Source organism: Lathamus discolor, chromosome 5 (genome assembly GCF_037157495.1).
Source record: "Lathamus discolor isolate bLatDis1 chromosome 5, bLatDis1.hap1, whole genome shotgun sequence".
NCBI lineage: Eukaryota > Metazoa > Chordata > Aves > Psittaciformes > Psittacidae > Lathamus > Lathamus discolor.
Genome location: NC_088888.1, coordinates 121,802,527 through 121,819,254, shown reverse-complemented (window position 1 = coordinate 121,819,254; position 16,728 = coordinate 121,802,527). Strand labels below are relative to the sequence as shown.

General features: G+C 46.6%; 1 protein-coding gene across 29 annotated transcripts in view; it reads right to left on the bottom strand.

The window, feature by feature from the left end:
* Window positions 1–16,728, bottom strand: part of BCL11A (BCL11 transcription factor A) — a 148,161-nt gene that overhangs the window by 91,123 nt on the left and 40,310 nt on the right. For 14 of the 29 annotated variants that reach the window (XM_065682423.1, XM_065682417.1, XM_065682421.1 and 11 more), the window contains one exon: window positions 1,910–2,009. The exons of 2 other annotated variants lie outside the window; for them this stretch is intronic. The gene's annotated coding sequence lies outside the window, so the exon portion shown is untranslated. Of the gene's footprint in view, window positions 1–1,909; window positions 2,010–3,204; window positions 3,354–12,186; window positions 12,442–13,529; window positions 13,564–13,870; window positions 13,896–16,728 lie in introns of those variants that run through there. 13 more of the 29 variants (XM_065682414.1, XM_065682428.1, XM_065682430.1 and 10 more) reach the window with 7 other exon arrangements.

The following is a 16,728-nucleotide window of genomic DNA, read 5'->3' as shown; positions in this document are numbered from 1 at the left end:
ACACAGGGCAAGATACTCTGTGGAGAGTTCCTCTGAATCCTTCAGTTTGGATTTTGTTGGTTCAAAACCAGATCTCCTTTTTTTTTTACTTTTGAAGCTGTTTATGAATGTAAAATAATTACTAAAACCAGGTCTATATAAGCATTGTACCTAAGGAAGACTTATAGTACTTCAGAGAGAAAGAGCGCTGCACGGAGCCTTTTTTTGTTTGATTGGGGGTTTTAGCATAGGCCATTCAATTATTTCATGGCATTTTATGTACTTTTACCTTTATACCCTGCACCTAAAATTAAAACAGGATCAGTCCATATCCTCCTTCCTGTCTAAATCCAAGCAAAAAATCAGGTTTCTTACTCGTTTTAAAATTAAGTACATCTTCCACTGAACGCACAGGTCTTTTTTCATGAGAGCAAGTGCTATTTACTGTGGGTGGCTGTTTCAGCGAGCTAAATATTTATCGAAAGCTCAAAGCAGTCACCAGCCTCATTTATCTAGTTGTTGCATTCAGATTAATAAACCCGTTTCCCACTTAAAATGAAAAGAGAACTCAGAAATGTTTAGCATGAAGTGGGGAAAAAAGCAGGCAGAGAATGACTAACAGGTACCAGCACATTGCATATTTATTTTGGCCTGTCAATTATTTTTAAAGGATTCCCTGCTTATGGAAGAAGATTTCTAAAAGACCTGGACTATCAAATAAAGATGTCCACAAACAACCGGTTGCTTCATTTGTCCTCATTTTGGAGAAAGTGAAGTGCTGTAAGGGTTTTGGGGGGTTATTTCTGCTTTATCATACTTTTGCCAGTGCTGAAAAAAATAATCCTGTTTCAAGGGTCACAGAATAAACCTGCATAAAGAGTTTATGACACTACAGTGACACGTTTATGAAGCCGAATATTCGTCAGCGCTTACAACATTAGGAAATGGCAAATATCAGATGTTCCTCACTTCAAAGCTGCAGCCAAGTGTAAAGTTCCATAGGTACCAGCTACCCCAGGGTCAACGGTGGCTCCAAGCAAAGGCTTGTGGAAGGCTAGACCTGGAGGCAATTTCAATGTGTTTGTATCCAGCCATGAACACACAATCACCTATTGAAAGTGTCTGGCTTGGAGTGCAGACAGATGGAGAGCACAGAGGTTAGTACAGCCAGGCCTTGGACTGACCTTTGCAGAGGGAATTAAATCAGTCTGACCTTGTTGTGAAGCCTAAATTATATCCGTAGAACCCCCCAAATAATGCATCTTTAATGCATCGCTGCCCTCTTTTTATCAGGCTCTTTACCTCGAGGGTATCTTGTTTGCTAACTACTGCTGTTAAATTGCAGCTATTTGTGCTTACATTTGTGACCTTGGTGGACTTCTTGTCACATTTTTCATGAACACTTGAATAAAATACAGAGAAATATTTATATAGAGAAAATATATAAAACTAAAGCCTTGTTTCACTCCATTTAATAAACATTAACACGAAAAGAAACCTGCTTCAACCGGAGGGCACTGTATTCATTGTAGGAGTCTAACACAATAGTCATTGTATAACTCTGAGATTCAATATCACCCATAACCTATCATCTGGACAGCCTGGAAGTCAGAAGGGTGCCATGTAAGAGGATTTTATCTTAGAAACACCTTTTCTCCTCAGATATTGATAATATTTCAGGATTTCTAATTGGAATTAGCACTAAGAACAGAGTAACCCCTGTGACTCCTGTCAGGTTTGGTAACACAGACCTCCGGACAGAAACAATACCGAGTCCACAGGCTGGGATAGCGCCTGGAAAGTACCTCCCTTCTGCCGAGGGAGCGTTTAAGTGGCTCTGCTGTTGGCTGTAACAGGAGAGGAGCCCAGTGGAGGTTCAGGGGAACTGCACCCCTTCCCACCGGCTGCGTTTTGTGGTTTCCTGTTGTACCTTAACCCAAGCAAAAGGTGCTTGGAAACAGAAGATCATAGCCCAGGATGTTGCCTTCCAAGTCCCTTCATTCTAAGGTGCACTGAGTTCCTTTTGGCTCCTGTAAAATCAAAGCAAAACTTCGATTTAAAGTACAGAAATTAATGAAGATTTGTTCTTCTACAGTTAGTTTGGGATTTTGCCTCTGCCACTATCTTTGTAGCCTTGGCCAAATCACTGAGGCTCACGATAGGGAATCCTCTGGGAACCCCCTTACGGAAAACCATAACTCCACAGGCTGGCCAAGTCCACAAGGGTAGCACCACACCACTTCATAAAATCACAGACTGGTTTGTGCTGGAATGGACCTCAAAGCTCATCCAGTTCCAACCCTCTGTCACCGACAGGGACCCCTTCCACTGGAGCAGCTTGCTCCAAGCCCTTGTGTCCAACCTGGCCTTGAGCACTGCCAGGGATGGGGCAGCCACAGCTCCTCTGGGCACCCTGTGCCAGCGCCTCAGCACCAATAGTAAAGAATTTCTTCCTAATGCCTAATCCCTGTCTCCCCTGTGTCAGTTTAAAGCCATTTCCCCTGTCCTACCACTACATGCCCTTGTAAAAGCCCCGCTCCACTGCCGGGAGCACTGTTCCAGGCAGCGGTGAGCTGTTCAGTGGCTCACCCACCTTGTGGAATCACACCTGTCCACACAAGCGGTGCTTCCACCCCGGGTTTGGCACTGCCGCCCCGCTGACCTCATCCATTCAGCTCTCCAAGCCAACAAAGAACTATGTGCTACCTTCTGCAGAGGCTGTTTTCTGCTGGTTTAGCAAGCCAGAGCGAGAGAAGGGAGAGGTGAGCCCCAGCAGCCTCACACAACAAGAGCACACAGCTGCAGGGCGGAGAAGAGAGCAAACCAGTGCAGGACTGATTTAAATCAGCTACAGAACCACACTATTAGATTAAACTGCTGATGAAGGTTAAGTTTGGTCTAATACTTGGCACTGCAGCAGCTGAAATGCTGGATCACGGTGCTTTCTCCCAGCTTTGCTCTGCCAAAGGAACTGTAACTCCTTACACTGAGAAAAGCTCAAACCATGAGAACTCCATTTGCATTGCTAAAGAGCTGACCTCCAGCGTGGGCTACAACGGTAACACTCCTCAGATATACTGTTAAGAGGCACATTTATATGGTAAACAAAAGAAATTATACTGTATTTTACTTCTCTTAAACAGTTTATTTTCAAAATAGACACAACAGGCACAAGTTCCGCCCCAACCTGCCCACTATTAATTCTTTGGGAAGTTCACTCCTTACCCCAGAAACGATCTCTGGGATCAAATCAGGCACTCAGCATCCTGCAGATCCCTCACTGTCGACAAAGGAATTGTGTCCCCAATAGCTTTGCTTGTGCTGAGTGAAACCTGTCCTCAGAAAGTAACAACTGTTGGTCAAAAGCACCAGCCCTGGATATAGGAAGAGGAAAACCAGATGTTATTTTAATGGGGCTTCTTTAGCTCACAAGCCTACAGGTTCTACTGAGAACCGTGCAGGGATAATCTACACAAAGAGCAGAGGTCAGTGCAGCCCGTGGAGGTGAGCTGTTTGCGTTTTCTGTTGGCAAACATGCTAGAAATCCCCATAAACACAAGTTTCACATTGCCAAAAGCACACTGCAGAGCTCGAGCACCAAGCTGCAGATTCTTCCTGATACTGTAAGGGTCTTCCAGACAAACAGAGATTCCTGCATTTCCAGGGACAGGACCAGCAGCTGACTACAACAGCAACCAGTCAGGGGCTGCCAAGTCCCCCAAAGCCAGGGTTACTGCTGCTGTTGCTGCCACAGAGCAAGTGCTTGAGGTGGCTGCTGCAGCCCAGGCTGGGAAAGCAGCTCCCTTCTGACAGCAGCAGCCTTTCTCCACCTTCTAACCCCTGACAGCTCCAAGGTCACCAAGCCTGGTCCCAAGATCTCATGGCTGAGCAGCCAAAGTCAGTCTTGCCAGCCCTGCTGAGATGTCTTGCTCCAGCTCTGACCCCACTACTCTTAGTTCTTCCTCTTCTATGTGGTTCCCATGTGGCTCCGTGCAAGGTGTGTGGAGCAAGGCACACAGCCCTCATGAGTCAGTACATACCTACCTGTGTTTGCCCTGCCATGGAAGGGATAATCACAGCATGGAAAGGATGCAGGGGGGAGACAGGCTAGGAAGAAAGGTCTGTCTTCCAAATAATGTAGTACTCCAGAGCTAGAAGCTCCGAAAAACCAAATCAAGTCTGATCTAAACAGTCATATAGGAAATAATGAGTACAAACTACTACCTGCTTCCTTCGGCTATAGGAAGCAAAAAAAGCAGTGATAATCACAGTGTTTGATTCCATGATCTGATTCCTGCCTTACCTTATTTCCCGGAGACTATAGCTCTGCGTACCACAACATGCCTGTCAAGATGTGGATTTACAGGTTACACCGTAGTAGAACCTGCTGGTTTTCAGCTCCAATCGACATGTGCTTGTCGGTACATGCCTGCCAGAGTTGCAGTCCAGATTAGGAAACATTTGTTTATGCCCCAAAATCCCCAACATATTTTTCCAGCCCTGTTCCCAGTGCTGAGCTCCATGCCACTCCAGCTCGCTGGTAGTCAGCTCTCACACTGCTTCCTGGTATAAAATTGATTAGAAGCAGCATGAAATGCCATCAAGCTGACCCTCGGGAGGCCGGGCCCAAAAATAACAGATGGGAAAAGTGGCCTTTTGATTAAACTTTCAATTGCCAAAAACTGTACATTTCCCCTCACCGTGCATGTGCACACACGTCGCAAGTCACAAGAAGCCTACACGAGCTGCAGACACAACAGTGAGTTTCGTACAGGCCTATTCTTAACAACAGGAGCGCTGCTGAAGTCAGCAGGACTTTTGCCATCAGCTTCAATGGTGGCAGGAAAGGGGTCCTTTGTTCCACTTTTTATTTCACATCTCTCTCTTCCTGGTGTCATTCAGCTGATACCAGAGAGAGGATGCGAAAGTAACACAGAACAGGCCCAGGCTGGCTGCTTGGGACATAGGAGCTGGTTGGGGGTGGTGGAAAAAACACTGATTTTCAGGCATTCAATGCCCAAAAAAAGACCCAAAAGCTCTTCTGGAAGGATCCTGATGGACCCAGGTCCCACTGCAAGGAGACAAGTGAGCCACAAAGCTTTTTGGTGGGAATCACAATGCCAAAGAAACACATCTTTGGTGCACACCTATACCGATATGAACCTCTGATAACACAAATGGGATTTACATATTCATGTATTTATATGTCTGACTGTTCCTATTTCAAAGAACCTTATTACCTAAATTGCTGCAGAATAGCCAGATGCAAAGGAATGAGGGAAGGATGGAATAGCAGACTTTGGAACCTGAATTTCCAGGCTTGGGTAGCTTTGCCACAGTCTTGTTTGCATAGGTTTTTACTCTATCTCAGAAGCACCAGCTTACAGGGAGCCACTGGTACATACAGCATCTATGCCAGAGACGGGTAACAAAGCAGCTTGGCTAAGAGTTGAAACACAAACGTTTGCATCTTCAGGTCCAACATTAAAAGTTCATCCCTCAGCCAGGTAAAATCTGTGCTATGCAGTGACAGCCTGAGAACAGTTTGTCACTGCTTGCCTGCACAGGTCAGTGCTGTGGGGTCAAGAACCTGCCTCTAGGGGTTGGGTAAGGATCCTATGGTTGTTTTTTCACATGTTAGCAGAGCCACAATCAGTCTAAATTGGTTGTGGAGGCCTACAGATGAATGACAACAGCCAGGCATTAGAGCAAATAACGACTACTATTCTTCCCAAAACAGGGCTCGAAATGAGCCGGTAAGAGCTAACATAATATATGGTGATCCATATTCATTCTACTTCCCCTCACTCACACTTCTCTTTGTCTTTTCAGAGGATATGGGGACCTTTTTGTCTCAACCCCGGCTGTAGTTCCTCAAAATCTGAGGGCAGCTCCATTATTACACCATCACCTTTTTCCTGCTTTTTCTCTCTCCATTCCCACCACCTTCAACCACTGAGTTTACAATGTGTATAATAAATTGAAAAAAATTTGTTTCCAAACGACTTCCCTAGTAATTCTCAGGGATTACCAAGTCCATTATTGAGAAGGTATTTGGGAAGTGATGGAAAGAAAGAAGGAAAGTCACCCGCGCATGGTGGAGCAGGGAGTCAGGATTCAGTCAGTGCAGTGTACCCGTGTGCAGCCTGCACACCCACAGCAGTTTAAGGTAATATTCTGGTCAGCAGGTGAAGACCCCAAGTACACAGTGGTTTAAGAGCAGATTTGTGAGGCAGACACCGGAATCGCATTGTAGGGCTGTTGTTTAACATTCTACGTATGTGAGATAGAGAATGAAAGAATGAGAATTATCTTTAAATCCCTGCTAAATCATGCCCTGCTTTCTCAAGGCAACCTCGAGCTTTAGTAGTTCAGACAGATTCTCTAGCTGACAATTAATATTAATGGCTAGATTTCACAATGTGGCATTATCACACTGTGAGATGGGTGGGCATACCATCTGGGTTGTGGCAGGTATTAGATGTAATCAAAGGGATTACTTGGCTCAGGGAGAAATAGAAAACCTTGGGTTTGTTTAGGCTTTTTCTCCTTTTGTTTGGATGCAGCTCTAGGTGTACTTAACTGTTTTCCCCTTGTCCTTTGTTTCTCGTGATGAGCGTTTCTGAGTTTACATGGGAAATGAGAGCCAGACACCCAATGTATTGTATCAACCGGCGTCCGGAGCGATCTGCCTCCGAGCCTCTCTTTTTCTCATGCGTTGTTGTTTCGGGGGGGATCGATCGTCAGCTCGTTTAAGGGTCCTCTGCCGCGCTTTAGAAAGTTAAGCAGCGAATTTAAACAGTGGGGGAATTAAAGGCAGAATATATTTAGGTAATCAACCGGATCGGACCTTTTTCCAAGACACCGGCTGAAGAAATCAGGTGTGAGAACACAGAGAGAAGAAACAGACTTTGTCCTCTTCTTCCCACAAAGCAAATACTAAGTGCCAGCTTTCGGGGGGGATGGGGGAGGAAATTCCCCTCCCTCCCTTTTCCTCCTCCCAACCCAGCCACAACAAGCCCCCGAGCATCAGCAGCGCTAAAGGGAAGAGGTCAAGTCCTAAACTTTGGGAAAGCTATTGATTCGGCAGCCTTTCTCCTCTGCTGTCTGCGCCCCAGCTGATTGTAACTAAGTAATCCTCATCAATCTGTGGTAATGCAGGACCATGTTTATTGCTGTAGTAGTTAAGTTGTTGTTAATTTTACACTAAACGGTTGTTATGATGATGAATGAGCAGCTCGGGCTGCCACCCAGGGGACTTCAGCCCATACAACCAACAAAAGGGAGATCGCAAAGGGATGAGCAGGGAAAAAGCTAGAGCTCCGTAACTTTTCGCAGGACTTTAGGAATCAAAAAGGTAGGAAACAAAAAGGAAAAGGAGGAAGCCGATCTTCAGGTTTGTATTTGAATCTGGACGCTGTGGGGTAAAAGGTGCTGCCTGAGCCTAACTGCGATTCTTTTACATACTGGCGGGGATCAAAGAGGGGAACCACAGCACAAGCGAATTCCCTCCCGGCGCCCCGCCGCCGATGGGATCCTGCCCGAAAGCACCGCGCTCGTTTGCTCTTAAACAAACCCCGTCCGTGCCGGGGCTCCCCTGCGGCTGGAGCCTCGGCACCATTAACGGCGACTGCAGGGGCTGGGCACGGATCCCCGGGACCCGCCGCCGGCCCATGCCCCCTTCCGCGGTGCCTCCGGCCGCAGCCCGGGGCGGTGCCGGCGCAGCGCGGCCCTTTGTCCCGGCGCGGGCGGCGCGTCCGCGGGCCGGCGGCGCCCCCGTGAGGCCGGAGCGCGGCACTGCGGCCCCGGGTGGATCAGCATCGATGGATGAGCCGCAAATCCGGCTGCAAAGGGAAGTCCTCTGGCCAGCACCACCGCAGTTGGTCGCGCAGGACGGTAACAGAACCGGGAGGCTGCACGGACCCTGGTCGCTCACGCACTGCTCCATCTCCCGCCAGGCACTGCGTCCTTTCCAAAGGAATTCCCGCAGAATAGGGATATCAGTGCAATAGCAAGGTCAGAGAGCCCCGGGACATTTGGAAGGAAAAGCCCTCCCATAGCTGAAGGGGGACAACAACATATCCAGAGACTTTTACAAGGGCCTGTAGGGACAGTCCAAGGGGAATGGCTTTAACCTGCCTGAGGGGAGACTGAGCTGAGCTCTTAGGCAGAAGCTCTTCCCTGTGAGGGTGCTGAGGCGCTGGCACAGGGTGCCCAGAGAAGCTGTGGCTGCCCCATCCCTGGCAGTGCTCAAGGCCAGGTTGGACACAGGGGCTTGGAGCAAGCTGCTCCAGTGGAAGGGGTCCCTGCCCGTGGCAGGGGTTGGAACGGGATGAGCTTTAACATCCCTTCTAACCCAAACCATTCCACAACAATATTTCCCCCGTTGCATTCAGATTCACAACCTCCTTCAAAGCAAACACTAGTAGATTGAATGGGTCTCTCAAAGCTGCAGGCCTGATGGTTTAAAAAGCTCAGCACTGCTAAGAAGAATCACTTCAAACCAACCCTCCAACCCATCTCACTGTGGATCTGCCTGCAAGGGAGACATCCTGGTACCACTCACTGAGGGTCCATGCACTTCCTAAGCCATCTGCGTTTATCCTGATGTGGGAGACACGGCATGTGTTGTACAAATCTATTAAAGTTATCAGCATACTGCCCCATGCCAGGTTATAAGATTACCAGACTGAGAAATAATTGGGGATGGTGGCAGGTGAAGCTGGATTTCCTGCATCTCAGGCTGATTACGGGCATGAATGTGGAATTCCTCCAGCATTATCAGCCAGCCGGGTCAGGGGCATTGTATTGCCATTCCCTGTCAGCACTCAGCCAGAGGGAGGAGGAAGAAATGTAGCAATTTAAGCTGAGAGGACCTGGGGAGAAAATAATGAGAGAATCCAGGAGCTACAGAGGTCCCCTGTGAGGGTTCAAGGACCAGCTCCCACATGGAGAAATTAGAGGCCAAAGTCAGAACTTGAACATTAAACTTTATCAGGCTTTTCGTCCCCTCCATTTACCATTCATTATTTCCCTGCCTGCATCCTGAAGTCATTTGATAAAGGCCTGAGGGAGGAGATGCTCCAGCAGGCCACAGCAGAGGTACAAAAGAGTGCAGTCTTTTCTGGGGCAGGGCCAAGTGTGTTAGTGGGACAGCAGAGGACCCATCAGAGGGAAGAAATACGTCCTGTCCTCCAGGACAAGCACATCGTCCTAGCCTGGCCTTCTACTTCCCAGCAACAGCCAAACAAGGGGATAGTGAAGGTATCAGTTGGTAGGTCTCATCATTATCTTCCATTTCCATACTCCAGAGACGGGAAAATATACCAGACAGATCTTCTGAGCCCAACAAAAGCCATCACCAAAGGGCTCAAGGTCAAGACAGACTTCAGCAATCTTTACACTACTCTAAAACTTATGTCTCACAAAGCCAATACAGGATAGAGCAAACCATCAGTATCTGTACTGGGGAAGCACTATGCCCGTCTCACCTAAAAGACAGTGCTTTCTCCCTGCTGTAACAGCACCTCCATAGCTTAGATTCAGCATCTACAGGGGTGCGCCAGTCCTGAGGGGTATGCCAGTGCTGTCTGCATCTGCTGGGGTTACAGTAAATAACTCTATTGCTGGGTGAGCTGTTCCTCAGTTCCAGTGTTCAGACCCCAGGGAAGCAAGTCAAGGCCATGAGTGTTAGAGGGGGCCAGATGACAAGATTTCAACTTGCTCTGACCTTAGCCTGGCTCCAGACAGTGCTCCACAGGCTTTTCTGAGACTGGAGCTGAGCAGCTCAGAGTGATAATGCTCCAGGTTACACTTCAACACGGACACATGCTCTACAACCTGAATTATCTGGATAAAGCCAGATGTGGGCAAGAGTCCAAGAACCACTCTCCAGATGTTAACGATGTCCATCTTTGTCTTCCTGTCACATAAAGCAACATGTAAACGCACTGGCATGTTAAACAAGAGTACTGTTAGCTGATGGTAGTGCCACCCATCCTAGTTTTCCATGGTCATTAGTATCTCCAGACTCTTAGCCAACCTTCTTCAACCTCTTAGCGACTCCAGCTCCAAAGGAGCTATACACGAGTGCCCCAAGGGCTGGGAGACTGTAAACCATATGTAAGGCTATCATATACTTTCCATACCTATAGTGAACACTAAATTTGGTTATAACTCAAAGCATCATTGTGATAGCTCTCTCCAGATGCTGCCAGCCAGCTCTGTGCTGAGATGTAATCATGACAGATAGGATTCTCCCAGGAAAGCCAACACAAAAAAGTTCTAGATGGCTCCGAAAGCTCAACAGCCCATCACCAACCCATTGCACATCCAGCTAGTATCCATGCTGAGCAGGTGAGATCCATCTGTCTGGGATTCAGAGATGTCCACTACAGATGCAAAGCATCAGCACAAGTACCAGATGAGTAAAGGACTCTGTTAGCTTGTTCCATCTCCTCACCTTCAGCACCACAGTCCAGCACCATGCTTGCACATTGTGTGACTGCAGCAGTTGGACTCTTGCTGGCCACAGACTTTTTGACACTACCCGTGTGATGTTTGTGAAGATGGCCTGTTTCTAGTGCAACATACTAATTCAAAGCAATGCTTGCTGTAAATACATGCCCCATTTATGAATTTAAGACTTCAAGGGCATTTGGAAGACGACCAAGTGTAATAAAAAAACCAAACACAACAAAACGTACCATATTTCTGGGTTACAAACAGCAGAATATCTTGTAGCCTCCTAGAATTTACATAAAGCATCAGAATATGCCATTCTCTAGGAGAAGAGCAAGAAATATTGTGCTTAAGCTGTTTCAGACACTTAATTCTTCCTGGACCTCCCCTGTAGCACTCTGAATGCTTCACAGCTGGAAACACTCACTACCAGCCCTGCCATACAGTCACCTGCCTGGCTCTACCTGCCAGCTTTATCTCTGAGCAGGAGAGGACATGTGACAGGCAGCCTTTGAACTCTTGTTCCCGGTTAGAACAAGCCCCATCACATCAAGGGCTGAGCAAAAAGACAGCTTCTACCACAGACTGCTCCTGCTCCAATGTGTTCCTAAGGCAGTGGCCAATATTTGCTTCCTGTTATGCGTAGCTGCAACCGGACTACTGAAAATATGCAAACACATCAGCACTCCTTGAAATTAATGGGTAATAAACAAAATAAATTAATGCTGGTTCTTTACTGACATAGCTGTAGCTGTTCTGAGCAGGTTACTACTATCTTCTGATGTAAGAGGAATGCAGCTCCTACGCTGTGTAAGGCTTTGTGGTACCCTAAACTGCTAGAGAAACACAGAGAGCCCTACAGCATGACAGTTCTGGATGTATTTAATCACACAGCACTGGTATCCTTGCATGAGATCCTTGCTAGATTATCTTCTGCGCATACTTATCCATGCTCCCAGGCAAGACTGTGCCTTTTGCCAGGGACTCACATCAGTGACAGGCAGGGAGAAGGGGCTGCTGGGTGGTCCTGCCCCTAAATTATTTGCTGACTGCTTCCCTAGGGACCATGGCAACTGTGGCACAGACAAGAGAATCCCTAAGGACTGCAATGAATTGGGGCAGAGCCAGCCACTTGCAGGAGAAGAAAAAGGGAGAGGTCCTTGTGTTGGCATGGGGATAAGGTGCCATCCCTGTTCTCCTGGGGCCAGAACCATCTCTGGCCCTAACAATCTACACTCTAAATTAAGGGCTACTATCCATGAGAAAAGGAAAAGAAAAGGAAGCAGCAGCAATACGGAGAGGCTTAGGCATCCATTCCTGGCTCACTTGCTCTTAATGGAGATAACAATACCTCACTCCTTGACAGCAAAGCAGGGAGACTTAATGCATGGAAGTTTGCCAAGTAAATTGAGATCTTTGTACAAGAGGCACTTTCGACATGCACAACTTCTGGCTTATTAAAGCCAAACAAAAACTGTTCACCTTAAGGAGTGCTCAGAAATTAGGAGCCATGGATCCCTATGGCACAGCGCCCTGCGTGATTACTTAAGCTTGCACACGTCCCAACAGCGATGCTTGACTAGCTTAAACACCCAGCACACAAGGTGGAAAACAGTGAAGGTGCAGGAGTGCTCTCTCTCTTCCACACAATTTGCCAGTCACTCTCCAGGGCCTTGCTCTGCTCCCTTCAAGCAGCATCTGAGTCGTCAAACAAGGCCTTGCACTGTAACCTTATCACATACTTACATCTCGGATAAACGCACGTACAGAGAGGAAGGGTTGCAAGTAAGTGGCCTATTTAGAAAGGTCCCAGAACAGTTTTTGTGCAATTTTCTCCTTGCTTCCCCATGCCTCCCTTCTCCTGAAGTGGCAGGTAACCTGAGCAGGAGCAGCGTGTGAATTGATTTGGAGGCCATCAGCGCACTGGTGCTCAGCTCTGGGCAGCTGCCGTGTCATTGATTGCCTGGGGATCGATGCGCAGCCCATTCCCGCTCAGCACACCTGCCAAGGCAGATGAAGTGAAAAGAAAATCATGTATTTGTGGGTAGACACTTTCACCTCGCCCCACGGCCCCCCCTCGGGAGGGGTTGAGGGACCTGGACTGATTTCAGTGCTCCTTTTAGCAAGTGTGAGGAGAGAAGTCGGTACAAAAAGGGGAACAGCAGGGTCCCCCCTCCAACAACCACCATCTGTAAGAATTAAAGAAACTAACATTTCTGCCTGTATCAAAGGCAGGGTAGGGCAGGCCTGAATATTGGCTGATATATAAATCTTCTCCAGTACTCTGCTCTAGTGTGAGGCATCCCTGCCCATGGCAGGAGGTTGGAACTGGAAGATCTTCAAGTCCTTTCCAACCCACACTATCCTATGATTCTATGATTCTTGTGCAACAGCCATGGAGGATACAGGTTTCCATTTCATCTAAAAGGGGTACTTGAATACTCCAACACATAAGCATTTCACAGATATCTACTACCAGTGGCAACAATTAAAACCAGAAAAAGTATGCTCAGGACAAGTTGCTGGAGATACCACCTGATACCTGTTATACTCACCCAGACTGCCTACTGGTTGTCCTCAGAGGAGGAAAAGAAAGGTTTCTAGGTAAAGCAGGTAAGTCAGAGTTTGATCAGCTACTGGGATACTGCCCACACCAGAGGTTAGTGGTAACTTGGCTCATGCAAGATGTGTGTGCTGCCAACATATCCTTGCTGCCAACATATCCTTACTGCCTGGGCTCTTTTCCTTTGGCATCAGGAGGTTCTGATGTCACAAGCCAGACAGTTATACCATTTATATAATCAGACTGCGACCTGCCTTCTCCCGTATCATTTTTGCTCTCCTGGAGATAGCAGGACTCTGCTTACCAGGTCAAAAATTTCCTGCAGACTGATACAAAGGCTCTGCAAGCTGGCCCTTGCCAACACCTCCTGCATCACAAAAGGTGACAAGTTACTTGCCCGTTTCATTTCAGTTCTCCCTAGTGTCACACATCCAATTCTCCACTTAAATCCTGGAAAATTCCAAGTGAAGCATATCCCATTTCTGCTTCTTTCCCAAACACAAAACTGTTCAAATTGATTCACTACCTTCATTTCCAAAACCCTGCACAGATTCAAGCAGTGCTTTTCCAAAGTGGTTGCAGAACTCAACTCCCATTATCAACAAGAGGTCTTCTGAGAGCTACTGGATAATTTCTTACATCACTGATGAAAACAGGCCTTAGGTTCCTGTCGTGGTTTAAACCGATCCACACAGCTTGTCCACTCGCCCCCTTCCCCACTCCCGGAGGGATGGGGAGGAGAATCAGGAGAATGTAACTCCCACGGGCTGAGATAAGAACAGCCCAGTAACTAAGGTATAACACAAATCACTGCTGCTACCACCAATGATAATATTGATAAGAGAAAATAACAAGAGAATACGATACCACCGCCGAACGAGTTCAACCCCCCCGAAGAGAGAGTGTGTCCTTCTGGGTAACTCCCAGTTACCTCCCTGGGCATGACGTGCTGTGGTATGGAATACCTCTTTGGCTAGCTTGGGTCAGGTGTCCTGTCTCCGCTTCCTCCCGGCCTCCCCAGCAGAGCATGAGGCTCACAGAGTCCTTGGCCAGAATAAACATCACTTAACAACAATTAAAAACAATCGGTGTTATCAGCTCTGTTCCCAGGCTGGAAGTCAAAACACAGAGCTTGCACCAGCTACTAAGAAGGAGCAAAACGGCTCCTGGTAAACCCAGGACAGCTCCCAAGTCAACTGGAATGCACTGCACACAACACCCAACTGAGTAAGACAACCTGGGTGCCAGAGAACAGAAGGAATCTTAGACTAAATAAATGAATAATAAGGGAATGCACCATTCTGGGCTATTAAACAAGATGCTTTGAAAGCAAACTCAGAACATTTCTAATCTTCAGGCTGCTGGAAGCAGGAATTTATAATCTAGACTGTGTCACTCTGCTTGCCATGTTTTATCTTTTCTCCCTTGTGTATCTGGTATTGGTCACCCTTGGAGATGAAAATATTGGGCTAGGAGGGAGTTTGGTTTGACATTGTAGAGATATCCTTATGCTCTTGTCTCTTGGGAAATTTAATTTTCACAACATGGGTGAAATAGGTGTTATTTTTCCTTCCTAAAGAGTTTGGGGAAGCAGGCAGAGTAATTAAAGGTTACACTTTCAGATACTGTCACTATTATAGTTATTACTCAGTACACTCATAGTATTTCAGTCACCGCAGTGTTGTGTTCCTCTGGTTTCAGTTTTATCAACTGGAGACACTTGCTAATTTTCAGGTATACTGCAGGCTTCTAGTGAAATTTGGGTCTGAGTAGCCACCTATTTAAAAGTACTAGGTCACCTTTACTTTGTTACCCTACTTTCAGCAGAAACAAACCAACCTTGTACCATAAACTGACCAGCAGTTCACAGGACTTTGTGTAACAGAACCTGCTGAATGAAGACAAACTTTTATAATCTGCAAAACTAAGAGTTTTGTAAAGGCTCTGCCCTCAAAAACTCAATCCATTTACAACACTGGCTGCTAGGCCCCAAAAGACACTACACTGTACACTCACCGTTTGTGTTTTATGCCTACTCAGTGCTATTAACAGACAGGGCAGAAGTATCTACCAACTCTCAACACTGAGTTGCAGTCCAGGTGCAAAGGAACTAGAGTAAACATTATCACAGGACTCATGCTGCCTTCTTTTCACAGGTAGGATTGAGGGCTGGGGCCCTCTATCTCGCCACACTTCTGATATACATACACATATATGAATACATACACTTATACATATGTATACACACACATTTATAGGTGTGTAAGTAGTCCACCCACCTCTAAGCCACTGTCTAGATGCCCTTTGGAGACCATGGGGGAAAAAAAACAACCTAACCAGAGAGAAAACACTGTATGATCTAGAAGTATTCCCCTCCACCCCATTTACTATACAGGGAATTTAGATTATAAGCTGAGATATCAATAACCTACAAGGCAGGTGTCTATGTTTAGTTAAGTAGCTTCCATCCTTTAGGCTCTTCTAAGGCAGAGAATACCATGTTCACCACCTATTTCCAGGCAGCATGTCACAACAACCCATCTTTCTGCAAACCTTCTCCCTTCAAGGCTCCTCTTGATCATTTCCACCCCATGCTGATGACAAAGGTGCCTTTTACCCCAACTATTTCACTCCTCACTTTGAATTCCTCTAACATCCTGCCTTGTTCCATCACCTCAGCTTCACAAGCCTTGCTCTGAGCTTCCAGCTTCCCCTCCCCACTTATTCATCCTGGTTTCTTAAAGTACTGCCCCACCATCTGCAGTTCTGCTGCTAAGGCATCAGTGTCACGCACAACCAGGGCCAGAAGGTCCTCTCTTACCTTCACCCCCTCCATAAACAGACCCTGTGATCCCCATCCTTTATCCACAGCATAAAACAAGACTTGTTGCTTTTGTGACAACCACAGGAAACTGATACTGAAGCTAATAATGAAGATGTTATTGGCTATTGAGGCACAATCAGTCCACATTACACAAAGTTTACTAACAGCAGGGAGAACAACAGCAGCCACTGAACACAGTGATCAGTGATTGAGAAGATCTCGTTTTTCTAAGATCAGAAACAAAACTGTGCTAAGCATCCATCTTCTGAAAAACTGGAGGTTTTAAAGAAAAATACATCTGGACACCAAAAACCTCTGAGGTGACCCCACAATGGTGTGATTTTGAAAGTTTCAGTTACAGCAACTTTTAAAACATGAAAAAAGAAACAATGCACTTCTTCAGAGTACCTTTTCTTCATTGCTTGTATGTAACTTATGTCTACTGGACACACACAGTAGAAATAAATAAACTCTTAAAGTTTTCCATAAAAATGCTTGCAAAGTCACGATTTCACCTTTCCTCAGTTCCAGTGGATTGCCAACTGTCCTGTCTTTTTCCTGAAACTGGGAGAACTTTGTGAAGAATAACCAACCTGAAGACAAAGGAGACTTCAGAGAAGGCTGGAAGAAGACAAGAGGCATTTTGAAGATGGATTCTGATGGAAAATACCTGAAGACAGCTAGCCCAAAAGGCAGAAGTGTGGTCTCCACTTCTCTCCACAACAGGATGCTGCTGCATGCACCAACTGGAACACAACTTCCTTTATCCTGGGGGTTGCTGTGTACCGATATAGATTTGTATTTCATTTCAGTCCAGTACTGTGTCTTATTCCACCTTTTGCTATAGCTTCAGTGGAGGTACATACCTAGGAAAGGCTAAAACTCCTTTCTGAACCCAGGT